The sequence below is a fragment of the Notamacropus eugenii genome, chromosome 1 (assembly GCF_028372415.1).
Source record: "Notamacropus eugenii isolate mMacEug1 chromosome 1, mMacEug1.pri_v2, whole genome shotgun sequence".
In the NCBI taxonomy this organism is placed as follows: Eukaryota; Metazoa; Chordata; class Mammalia; order Diprotodontia; family Macropodidae; genus Notamacropus; species Notamacropus eugenii.
In genome coordinates this window covers 86,135,466-86,149,185 of record NC_092872.1, presented here as the reverse complement: position 1 = coordinate 86,149,185, position 13,720 = coordinate 86,135,466, and the positions used below count along the sequence as shown (strand labels likewise).

The following is a 13,720-nucleotide window of genomic DNA, read 5'->3' as shown; positions in this document are numbered from 1 at the left end:
TAGTTGTACAGGGAGTGACCAAGCTTCCTTAAATCATATGAATATACCTTCTGAATAGGGTTTTTTTTTAAATGGACCAGTGTGATTGATTTATTGAATACATAGAGCACCCCCCTCCCCTTACCTCAACTACTCCATTTTTTTTTTATTTCTCTCACCTCTGAACTCCAACAGCAGAGCTGGTACAGTATAATTTACTATATTTATATTCTATACTACTGCTAGCTTTGACTTCATGTGCACCATCTCCTCAAAAAGCTTTGAGGTCCTTAGAGGCAAGACTATGTTTTATACCTCGCTGTATCTTCTGAAGACTGAGAATAGTACTGGGCATATGGTAATTGCTTAGTAAATATTTTTGATTGATTAAGCATATATTACCTGCAGGAGTATATGTTGCTATGGTAAGACTAACTCAGTTGCCGTTCCTTTACCAGAAAAGTGAAGAGAAAATGATTTTTTTGTTTATTTTGAGAAAAGACTCCTTAAAAATATTTTCTATTTAAAGCAACTAAACTAGGACACAGCATCAGATTATAGGGTTAAAGGAAACTCCTACATTAAAAGGGTCCCAACATCATAATTAATTATTGTTAGCTCATTATTTTCTGACTACCTGTATATTCCCCTCAATTTTCAAGAGATCTAGAAAAGGAGGCACTGATTACTCATGTAACTAAAAGTACAAAACAGACTTCTATTAGTGGGGCAGGATCTTCTTAATCTCAGGTTAGCTTTTCCCTCAAGAAAGGGTTGGACCTCAAACTATCACTGAAGACTTTCTGTTGTAGCTTAGAGACTGTACTGTGGATGGTACAATTTTACCTTTAGGTTTTGAGAGAGAGCTGATGATCAGGTTCAGAGATGTGTGAGCAAGGGGAAAGTACATTTTCTTGGATTCTCTTATGTGTTAGATAATTAAATTCTCTCTCTCTCTCTCTCTCTCTGTCTCTCTCTTCCTCTCTCTCTCACTCTCTATCTGTCTGTCTGTCTCTCTCTCTCTAACATCCTACATAACTCTTGGTCTGTTTTTTCCCAGGCCACTGGCCTTTGCTCACATCTCTTTCTTGCTCTCTGTGACCAGTTCCGTGGCTCAATCATGCGACTCAATTTATCTCTTCTTTCTTTCTCATTCTTTTTGCCTTCATGTTTGAGGTTTAGAGCTGGCAGATTACATGACCTTAAGTCATCCCAAACAAGGCTTCTGACAGGTACAGATTTGTAATTGAATTTCATCTTCTTGGCAGAAATGTGTGTCTGTATCTTTAGGGCTATTGTTTGGAGTTATATTTTCAATTTATAAATATAAATGAATTGTGTATGGTTTCTATGTACTTAATACTGCTTTGGGTGGGGAGGGGGAAGTCTCAATCATTTGGGGAATATTCCCTGTGGATTACTTGTCCTAGGAGGACAAGTATTTCAAGTATTAGCTTCCCAGCATGAAAACATCAACTAGCAAACACTCGGATTGGGTAGCTGAGCCTCTAGCACTTCCATTTTAAAAGAGGATGGCAACTATGTGGACAAGGATTGAGACTGTGGTAACCAAGGCAGGGAATGCAAAAAGATGGAGAGACATGGTGATAGAAGACAATGGTACAGATTTTCTCTTTGGTTTCTAAGTCAAAAGTGCTCTCTATATTGCAGCACCAAAAAAGTCAACAGCATTCCCCAGATGTACAATGCTTCAAGAAGTCAATGCTTTTTAGGTTGTGGTACCAGAATTGAGTGGGAAGTGATCAAGCAGAGCAGCCATTAAATGCTGAGAAAGATTGCCGACTAATTAAATTCCATGTATTTACCCTGCTATCCTTTTTAATTAATTCCGTTCTTGTTTAAAATTCATGAGTTATTGGTATAATCTGGCCCAGAGATGAACTGGAATGGGGGCTCAAACTGTGATCTGAATAGATACTGACCTGAAGCAGTACCATGAACCTAAAAATTACCAGGTGGCTGCAGAAATATGGGGACCTGAAGGAAGCCTCATAGGGAGTTCTTTTTGATTGACTCACTTGTTTGTAAAGGGGGGAAAATGCCCACAAAGTTAATACTATTGTTCTTCTTGAGTAAGGTTATGATTCCCATATTGACATTTAGCCTCTCCGTTGGTCAAATGTAGAGGATCTCTGGAACTACATGATGGAAAAAGGAGTCAAAGTGAACCCCAAATCTCTTCTCCCTGTAGTATCTGTAATAGAATAACTCTGACTAGAATGTTTTAGTGAATACTCATCCTGGGAGAAGTTCAATTTCTACTTCTTTGAAAAGATTTTGCAACTTATCCTCTAAGATGCAAATGTGATGTGAGAGCCTAGTTTTAAAAAAAAAAAATGGACCAAGAGAAGAGATACATTAAGACCTTTTGGTTGTGGTTTCCTTCCTCATTCCCCCAGTCCTGGGTTTTGCCTTTAGTGTAAATGACAGTTTCACATGACAAGGTTGTTTTATTTTATTTTAAATACCATACAACGTCAGATTTTCGGCAGCCCACGTCTCTATAAATGTGATGCCCAAGAATGGATTGGGGGAGTATGGGGGGAGAAGGTGGGAAGCAAAGGCTCTTCCTGTGCCTTGCATGGAGGTGTGCAAAGAGGATGATTAGCCTGAGATTTTTAAACTTTCATACGTAGGAGACGGCCTCTACTAATGAGAGTTTTAGGGAATTTCTCAAATCTAAAGTGAAGGATGTCAAGAGTAGAACATGACCTTGGGGCTTCCTGTACATGTTAACTAATATTCCAAAGAGGTTTCAGAAAACCCTCTGAAGTCAACTGCTGCCAGAGGATGGAGGGGAGAACAGGTGAGGCTCCAGGGACTGAAAATGGAGAACTAATGACTATTACTATAAATAGATATGTACTGCGTGTTGGGGTAGAATATTCTGAGCATTCAGCTACGAAGAGGTAACTGGGATCTCACATTCTGAAGTTGGGCCAATGGTCTGTGAGCCAGGATTTTCTTTTTTTTTTATTTTTGAGGCAACAGAGGAACTGGAAAACATCATTCTACAGCCAGAGGTTTTTTTCAGTGTATGGACTTGAAATGTCTACCATTTTGCAGAACAAGTAAAATAAGCAACCTGTCCTGATGTACCTTCCCAGGACAGATTTGTAGTGTGTCAAACCTGGAAGGGAGCTCTGAGATCTAAGCTACTTTTTTTTTTGCATGTGAATTTTACATAAAAACTAAATGTCCCAAAAGTTCAGAAGGGACTGACCTAAGGTTACAGGGCAAAAGAAAGAGGTGAGGAGATGGGAGTATGGAGTAAGTATTTATACAGTCCTACTAAATGCCAGGCTTTACGCTGAGTGCTTATTGCTTTTTTGTTGTTGTTGCTTTAATATTAGCTCATTGGATTCTCACAATCTTGTGAGGTGGATGCTATTATCATCCCCAGTTTACAGTTGAGGAACTGAGGCAGAGGTTAAACAAATTGCTTGTATAGAAGCAGAGATGGGCCTCTAATCCAGCCACCATATGCAGAGTCACATGGAATCAAAGGATCATCAATTTATTATAACTGAAAGGAACCTTGGTTGCCATCTGTTCTCACTGGGTCCCATAGAAGTTAACAGACTTGCCTGAAGTCATATAGCAATGTGGTAACGGGGTTAGGCTTCCAACCCAGAACTCCTGCCTCATAAGTCAATTTCAGTGTTCTTTCTATTTATTATATGAACTTTTTGTCTGATGTGGAATTGGGTTACTCTGGTGCCTATAAACAAAGTATTGTCCCATGGACTTTTCATTTAATATCCAATTCTGAGGACTTATCCTCTTTAAAGACCATGCCCAGCTTACGTATAGAGGGTCTTGCTGCACTGCTGGTTTCTTTGGTATTTGCTTCGCATATGGACTGACTCTTACCATGGTATACAGAAAGGAAATACATATCAAAAGCCCTGCTCTCAAGCCTGACTCTAGAAATATTTATCACATGACTTTGGGTCAGGTAAAAAGCCTCTTTGCAGAGGTTCCTTATCTGCGAAAGGGGAATGATAATGGTTGCTCCATCTACTTACTACCCATGGCCATTATGAGGGTGATATGTGATCATGTAACTGAAAGGGCTTCATAAAGTATAAGCGCTATGTGAATGAAGGCATCATTCTGGTTCTTACTACCATTAAAAAACAAAATAAAGTCCCTTAAATGGTTTTGAAACCTTGAGAGATTTAAGGCAACTCTAATCATCAAAAAACACAGCTGGAAAGAGAAGAGATATACATTCACTCCCATCTCATATTTGAAGTATGTTTTTTAACGGTGTAACATATTAATTTCTATTTTCCTTTTCTCTTTTGGCTTGTTTCTGGATTTTGCTTTGTTTTCAGTTGTGCCTCTTACAAAGACAAAATCGTCTTGAATTAGCAACTACCATTCTAGCAATGGCATAGCCATGGAGAAAGCCAAATGGAAGGAAACAAAGCAGTCCTGACAGAATTTTAGAACACCAGCATCCAGTAAAGTTTACTAGCCTTTGACAGTGATGGGAGAAGAGATTGGAGGACAGTGAAAGAGTCAGTCTGGGAGGGGTTTTCCTCTACTTCAATTTTAGCAACTGATAAGAAATATAGAATTACAAGTTTAGAAATGAAAGGACCCTCACGGTTGTACACTCAAAGGATCATAGGAATAAGATTTAGATTTGAAAAAACCCTTAGAGATTATCTAATTCACTCTTTCTTTTTTATATATAAGGAAACAGAGGCACAGACAAGTGAAATGATTTGTCCAAGATCACAAATGTACTAAGTGTAAGGAGTGGGATTCAATCCCAGATCCTCTCATTCCAAAGCCAACACTCTTTTCCACTGGATCACATTGCCTCCCCAAGGTGACCTAGTTATCAAATACCAGAGCTAAGACTGGAACCCATGTCCTCTGATTCCAAATCCAAAATTCTTTCTAATTGATTGAGACTTCTCAGCTATCTAACCCTCTGTATGACTTTAATCAGGTCATTGGTAATTGGCTGATTTTTTTTTTTATCCCACATTACACCTTCAGAGTCATTTATTTCTGGCAGGAATACCTTATGCAATAAAATCCAGCCATGACTTTCTATGCATCTCCTCCCCATGGTCTTTTCATCCTCTTTCTCCTTGCCAAACAACTCTATGAAAATAACCCAGCCTTCAGCTTCATTAACCACAAGCATAATTTTTTCCCATAATGATAAAATTTCATAACTATAAACTCTGCTATATTTCACTTTCCTGGAGAAGAGGAGGAGCTGTTGAAGCAGCTACATTTTGGTGGTGATGATACAGTAACTTTCAACACTTTCCATCATTCATCTCAAGGTACGATACTGTGATTCAGCCCAGAAGACTGCAATCTGAAGTGTTTGTTTAAGGCACTTCTGCCATAAATGTGGAACTCAGTAATTATTTTATTGGGCTGAAGGAGTGTTGCAGAAATTCAAGACTGTCTCTTGAAAGGGTCATCTGTGCTGTTGCTGCTTATTCAGATGGTGTCTAGCAATATTTCACCATTTCTGTGTATGGTGGAAAGAGCCACATAGAATGAGTATTTCTAAGCGTTAGGAAGGCTTTTGTCATATTTTTTGTTATGTGGAATGGCTGAGAAATTCTGATTAACTGAATGTTTTGAGTAAAAGAGACTTACATTCATTTTCAGCAACATATAAGGAGCACTTCCTATGTGTAGAGCTCTGTATAGTTATATGCACACATATGCAACATATACAGGCATATATACATACATATATATACACATATGCAAATCATTTTAACACACATTCATACATGCGAATTTTTTTGATATAAAACACATTGTTTATGGATATATGCATGCATATATACACACATACATATATGACTGCATATAACATGGCTGATATATGTGTATATAACATGTTTGACAAAAATCAAACTTTTTTTGAGGGGGTAGGCAAAGTAGTCAGGATTAAGTGACTTGCCCAAGGTCACACAGTCAGTAAGTAAGTGTCAAGTGTCTGAGAACAGATTTGGACTAGGGTCCTCCTGACTCCAAGGCCAGTGTTTTGTTCACTGCATCACCTAGCTGCCTCTTAAAGACAATTTTAAAAGAATTAAGTAAAACTTGAACTTCTTAAAAGAGGGATTTTCTCCCATTTTATCACTTTATTCTCCATGAATTAGCACATTGCTCTGTACAAAGTACATACTAGACAAATGCTTATTGAATTGTGAGACTATGAGTACATGTATTTATAGAACCACAAAATCAGAGAGTCAGAAGGGACTTCAATGGCTATCTATTCCAACCTATTCCTGAAAGGACTCTCTACCATAACATACCCAGGAAGTTGTAGATCAGTCTCTTCTTAAAGATCTCCTCTTCAAGGGAACCTAGCATCTCTTGAGGAAGCCCATCCCATTTTTTATTCTAATTGTTAGGAAGTTTTTCCTTATATTAAACCTAAATTTACATCTTTGCCCTTTAACCCACTTCTCCTGGTTCAGCCCTCTGAGACTAAAACAAATATGGCTCATCCCTTCTCAACAAGATAACTTTTCAAATATGTACTAGGAACAAAACTATAATCCCCCACCCCATCCTAAATCTTTATTTCTTCAGGTTAATTTATACCCAGCTTTCCATCTGCTTCAAGGCCTTTCACTATACTGATTGTGTTTCTCTATAGACTCTATACAATATAACTCTATAACTTCTTAATATCTTTCTTGAACCACAGTTCTCAGGATCAAATGTTAATATTCAAGATAAGATCTGATAGCAGAAATTATTTAACATGTCTATTGCACATTAAAGCTCACAAACATTTCCTCCCCTTCCTCCAAAATAAACAAAAACCAATCACATGAAGTAGATAGTAAAGTAATACAAAGATGGGTGATTGAGTATCATGTGACAGAAACAGTAGATAAGTGTTGAGGGAGTGGAGAATTCAGACAGTGGCATAATGTATAATGAGGCTGGAAAGGTAGGTTGGAGCCAGGTTGCGATGGACTTTATAGGCTAAACAGAGAAGTTTATATTTGCTCTCAGATGCAGTAGGGAGTCATTGGAGTTTAATCAGTAGGGGGTGACCCAGTCAGGCCTGCGCTTAAGGAAAATCATTTTGGCATGTCTTCTTTAGAGGACACATTGTCTTTGAAGTTTGAGGAAGGAGATCAGTTTGAAGGACATTGCAACTGAAGTGATGAGGATAACTTTGGATGCTATTTCAATTGAGTAATGAGGTCAGAATTAGATTGCAAAGGTTTGAGTAGGAAAGGAGAAGTGAGGAAGTATAGGCAACAAGTGTAGATAGATTTTTCTAGGGCTTTGACTGAGAGAGGACATTTTTTGTTTGTTTGTTTTTTTAAAGAAATGAGAGATTTGGCCATGATTGAAAACAGTGTTCAAGGAGTTGACTACCTTACTGGGTGCATATGTTTTATACAGAAATATACATGAATGAATAAATACATTAATGAAAAAGCAAATATACTTAGTATATGTCAAACTGCATTAAGTACTGTACATACAAATGTAAAATCAAAAACAATCTCTGTCCTCTTATATCCTAATAGAGTATGCTGATCCTATTGATACTGTACTCATTGGCATGAGTATATAATTGCTATTGGTCCAGAAAGTTACAGGGACAGAAAAGAGGGTCAAGGGGTGTAGATCCTCCTACATCTTGTAGGAACAATGGTCAAGTTGACCATGACTCCAGAACTAAAGGGGGAAAGGTACCATGCAGATGCAAGTAGTTTGGATAAAGTATCAGAAAGAAGGCCAATGAGTAGGGAGTGAAGTGTGTAGTAGGCTAGGGTTTGCCTGAAATAGTAGGCTGTGTTACCTAGACAGTCATCAATCTTGAGATTGGGGCCTAAAGTCAGAAGTTCTAGAGATAAAGGGGTTAAAACCTGCAGGGTATGTTTTTTGGTCCAGGCAATAAGGCAGTTGCCAAGGCTGGCAATAAAATGGGCAGGGAATAGAACATGATCTCAGTAGCATGGGAAAGGGACTGATATGGCTAAAAAGTAGTCTTAGAGAGTATTTCTGGTTGAGGAGCATAGGTAATCAAAGAAGGCTATAGGGAAAGGAAAATATTTGAGTTGGACCTTTTCAGAACTGGTCAGATTTCTACTGGCAGAAAAATGGGTGGATGGCATTCTAGGCATGGAGAATAACAGATTAGCCAGATTCCTTGATTCCATCCAATTAAGCAAATATTTATTGAGTGCCAACTATGTGCAAAGGCACTGAATAAACAGAATAGCTCGTTCCACCAAACATGTTGGGCAATGATGAAAATAATTCCTGGGAATCCAAAATAATTTCTCTTCCAAGTTTATCTTGCCATACTTTTAACAACACTGACAAAATCCTACTCAGTGTTATCTTTGGACAGAAACTGAGTATGTCTTCTTTCTTGGACTAAGAAGCAGATTCCTTTAGCATAGCTTGATTTCTGCACTGACCCTCCAACTGCATGGGAAACTTAGATAAGGACAGTATAGAATACTTCAGATAGCAGCTATGGGGATTTCATGTACACATTATGGGTTATTATGTTATTTGAATTGTAGGGAATGACTCAAGTGAATATTGGTATTTGTACAATCTTATTTCCTTTGTATATAGTGATTCTAGTTAATGGGGGCATTTGTGCAATCTTTCTATTTTCCATGGCTTCCCAAGAGAAGAGCAGTAGTGAATCCAATAAAGCAGGCAATAACCCCATATTAATAATGTATGCAATGCTATATATGTCTATTTATAAGGTGCAGAATTGTACTCCAAATGCATTCCTTCTATCCCTCCTCAGACGAATGTGAATGGCCCAAACCATGTTATACGTGATTTCTCTTCCAAACTGACAACATTTTAGTAATAGCTGACACAGAGCACCTTTAAGAGATGCTTCTTCGTTCCTAGGACATTCAGAGATAAGTTCATGAGTTGCATACACAATTGTCACTTCTAACTGTGGTGATTATTTATCCTGCAAACAAGGAAGTGAAGGAGACTGAGAAATGTGCTACCCTCTACATTACCTTGTGTAAGATGGGAAGGAGTCTTCTCTTGGAAATGTTTTCTATTATTGACATCAATTAGGTCAGGTAGTATGATGAGGTGAAAAGGTCACAGTATCCGGATATGAGGGAACAGGGCTGAAAGGTTCTGCTGATGTCATGGAATCCAAGTCACAGAATTTGAGAACTGAAAGGGACTTCAGCAGTCACCTAGTCCAACCCAGAACTGAAATGAATCCTCATTATATCTAACCATGATTGTTCCACTCTGCTTCTCCAAGGACAGGGAACCCACAACCTTTCAAGAAAACCTATTCCATTTTTAGATAGCTCAAAATGTTATGATGTGTTTCCTGCCACTGAAGCTAAATTTGTCACCTGGTTAATTCACACTTGGCTCCTGGATCTGTGCTCTGGGGCCAACCAGAACAAATCTAATCCCTACAAGCTGCTGTGACCTTGGTCAAATCTCTTGCCAGTCCCATACTCAGTAAACTACAGTGGCTCCCTATCTTCTCCAGGATCAAATACAAAATCCTTTGTTGCTCAAAGCTTTAGATAACCTACCCTCTCACCACCATGTCCCCAGTCTTCTTACACCTTTCTCTTTACCATGTACTCTCTGATTCAATGACCCTGACCTTGCTGTTCCATGAACAAGACAGCTCTCTTAGCTCTAGGCATTTTCTATGGCAGTCCCTCATGCCTTGAGTGCTCTCCCTTCTTAGCTCCACCTACTAGCTTCCTTGACTTCTTTCAAGCCACAACTAAAATCTAACTTTTTTGCAGAGGTTCCCATACTTATTTGGCCAACTGCCCCTAGAAATCTATTTTCTTCAACCCTTCAAGGGCTTTTTTTTACATTTGTGTCATTTCAAAAAAATTTAATTTTTTTAAGTGATGCATCTTACATTTAATAATTTATTATAATTTTGTGAAGTTTTTCCTGAATTGAAATTTTGATGATGCAATATTGTGTCATGTAACCATATAGTATCATATTTTAAGCAAATTATTACACACATATATTCCTGTTGATGTACACTAGACCTCCCAACAATGTGGGACATGCTCACCTGCCAACACTTGCTTGTTAAGACATGTTGGCAGACTTGACCACTGATCAGTTATAACTTGTATTTTGTGTGTTTATTTGGAAAATAATGCAATCACTGACTTTCAATACCCCCCAATTGCACCTGAGGGTACTACCACCCCCCATCATTTGAGCACTCTCACAGGGGGTGGTATTGTCTACTTTGAGAACTTTTGCATTTCCTAATCCCTCTTACTTCTAGTACCTCCTTCTGTTAATTTTTTTCTCTTTATCCTATAAAATACTTATGTATGTATGCATGTATATATATTATATATATACACATGTATCTCCTATAAGATATATATATACATACATACACACACACAAGCACACATCTTCTTATAAGATAGGTAAACACACACATATACCTCATAAGCTCTCTCTCTCTGTCTCTCTCTATCTCTGTCTCTCTGTCTCTCTCTCTCTGTCTCTCTGTCTCTCTCTCTACACACAGACACACACACATACACACACACACACACACACATATTATCTTTATGTTTTGTTTATACTGATTGTCTTTTCCATTAGAATGGGAGTCCCTGAAGAGCAGAGATAGTCTTTTGTATTTCTTTGTATCCCTAGCAATTAGTACTATGCCTGGAATATAGTACATGCTTAATAAAATCTTTTAAACCACAGAGCATAGGGAGGGGGGCAGGAAACATAAACTTCATTTTACTTGTGAAAGTGTTCTCAGCATCATCATCTGCAGAAAATCTTAAGGAGAGTTTCTGCTCTGCAGGACATCACACCAAGCCCTTTCTCTGTAAACAACATGAAATTTTGGTCAATGGCACCTTAGGAAAGTCACTCTATTATCAGCAACCCCTAACAAAAGGGCAATCTTTATATTGTTAAAAGTTTGTATTTTTCCATGTTTTACATGAGAATGATCAAATACTTTATATGTACACACATGCAAAATGCATACACAGAGTCACCGAGATATACCCAAGGTCATTCATGGACCATAAAGAGACCACAGTGTATGGTCTGATTCAGGGGAATTCATTGGAGATCTTTTTTATTTATTTTCCCATTTATATAGAAGGTTTGCTTTATTTCCAGAAGGAGGCATCATCACCACCACCATCGTCACTGTTTCCCAGAACAAATTTCTCCTGGCCCTAGAGCCATCAATAGGACTTTAAGGGTTTCCTTTAGCCCTTTCCTTCTTTGGGGGGCATGCTGTTGTCCTTTGCTCTGGAGGGGTGGAAGGCCCAAGTGGGAAGGAGAGGACTCAACATCCTTCTTTATGGGCTCAGTGACATGGCTGGGCTTGATCACCACGCAGGGAGTGGTCAGATTCTGGACAGTCCCCTGCATGTTCCATATGGTGCCCACTGGCATCTTGATGGTCTCTTCAAACTGATATTGGTGGATGAACAGAAATAGAAGCACATTCAGCTGGTGAGCTGCTGCCTAGAAGATCCACTTCTTGCTGATGACTCCATTCGTCAAGCACTCGTCTTTCCTTGGAGCACCCTTAAGGGCTTGGATGAGAAACCAGTGTCTCTTCCTGGCACTGATCACCTAGCCCAGACCACCCCACCATCTCCAGCCTGGCAAGCTCAGGTCAATATCTTTTGTTTTGCTTGCTTTCTCAGCTTTGAGTTTCTCCTTCTGAAAGTTGGTGATGACGTTGTCCCCAGCAAAGGCCTCCTTCATTATCTGCTTTTGGGTTACCTGTTCTTTACAGTCCACCTTACCTACAATGGTGGGGACTGATAAAGAGGAGTTTGCCTTGTGGGTCTTCAGAGTCATGATGGCATGCAGATTGATCACGATCTGTTCCATCCCAGGAGGACTCCTTTGCTCAGCTTGACTACCCTTCTGCTGTTGCCTTTCCACTCCAGGACAAAGCTCTTTCTGTTCCTGGCTAACTTCTTCCATGCCCAGAGTCTCTAGGTCCTCCAAGGTCTATACTCTCTCTGGCCTCTCATCTAGCAAGGACTGCTCCTCCTTTGAATGTTTGGCTTGCTGCAGGCAGGTGGAGCTGAGTTCACACACTGTTCTCCATCTTGACTTATCTTCCTGGCCTTCTAGTTTATATCCTTAGAGAAAGTCCTCAGTTCAGTGAACAACTCATCTTCCATCCTCCCAGGTGCTTTTATTCTGTGTCCCTGCTTCTGTAACCTTTTCTGAAGGGACCACTTCTCTTCCACTTCCTGCCACAAAGTATCCTCCTTGACCCCAGTCTTTTCTTCCCCCTCAGGCTTAGGTTCTCATCAAAGCCTTCTTAACCCACCTCCTCAGCACCCCTTCTTCCCCAAAGAAGGAAACTCAACTGATTGCTGATACCTAAAATTCCAGTCTTAGACTCATAGTTGGAAGGAATCTGAGAAGTAGTCAATAAGCCTCTTCATTTTACATATAAGGAAACTCAGGGACAGAGAAATTAATGCCTTGTCCAGCCAGAGTCACATAGCTAACAAGAACTGAAGATAAGATTTAAACCCAGACCTTCCACATTACAAGTCTAATGCCCATACCACATTTGAATTGAACCTCTTGGTAAGAACTTTAATTAGATTAAGGCTTTGGTCTCTGTTAACATACAAGTTGTCCTGGGGAGGGTAAACAAAAAATTGTATAGGATAAGGTTAGTATTATAGATCTAGAGGTTAAAGGGAGGTCAGAGTCCATTTTATAGGTGAAGAAACTGAGATCCAAGGAGGTTTGGGGACTTGACCAACGTTACAATAGTTGAACACTCTAACCCAGGCTCTCTGGCACCAAATGATACCCTATTCCTGGTACTACCCCATGATTCTGCCCCAAAATAGTTCTTCCATCTATGAGACTAGTGTTCTCTCCACTCCACCAGGCTGCCTCTCATACACTTGGCACAGACAGCATCCTAATTTGGTCCTACCTTAGGCAGCTTTATTTGAGGTGGCTTAATGTCACAGACACTCTTGTTCTGAGCCATGGTTAGGCTGCCTATTCTGCTCTGAAGTATTATCATCTCTGTATAGGGAGGTTAAACACAGGAGTTATTTTCCTGTCATATCAAAAGGCTTCTTTCACGACCTGTCAGCTCAACTGAACACATCATTTCCCCACCACAGAAGCCAATTTGGCTCATACAGATAAAGCTGGTGCATCTCCACCTGATCCATGCCCTACCTCTGCACAGCTCTGATAGCCTACATGGCCACCTCCCACTTGATTCCTTGCAGCCTGCTTGACTTATGTTAAAAGACAGAGCTTACGGTTTTCCAGGCTATTGTTCAAACTAAGAGTCATATAAAACATGAGGATGCCTTTTTCCTCAAGCTCCCTCTATGTGATAATGCTGCTTTCATATCAGGAGGCTCCTTACAAATTAGGAACACTCTCTTGCTGAGTCGCCAGGCTCTGTATTCTGAATTTGAAGTAGAATGGGACGTTTTACATCATCATGCATTGTCAGTAAGTAAGCCTGGGTCTAGATGAGGGTGAGAAAGATTTTTATTTCTCTCTCTCTCTGTCTCTCTCCCTCTCTTTTTTCTTCCTTCCTTTCTCCCTCTCCCTCTCTCTTTTTTCCTAGAAAAGTGAGCATTTTACACATCTTAAAGAAGAATTTTGTTTCCTTTTATGGGAAATTGTTTTTAGGCACGTTAAGTCCCTT

The 13,720-nt window shown here is 39.4% G+C and overlaps 1 pseudogene; it reads right to left on the bottom strand.

Annotated features, from left to right (window-relative positions):
* Window positions 1–11,202: 11,202 nt before the first annotated feature.
* LOC140504378 (U3 small nucleolar RNA-associated protein 14 homolog C-like) lies at window positions 11,203–13,039 on the bottom strand (annotated as a pseudogene).
* Between the last annotated feature and the right edge of the window lie 681 nt (window positions 13,040–13,720).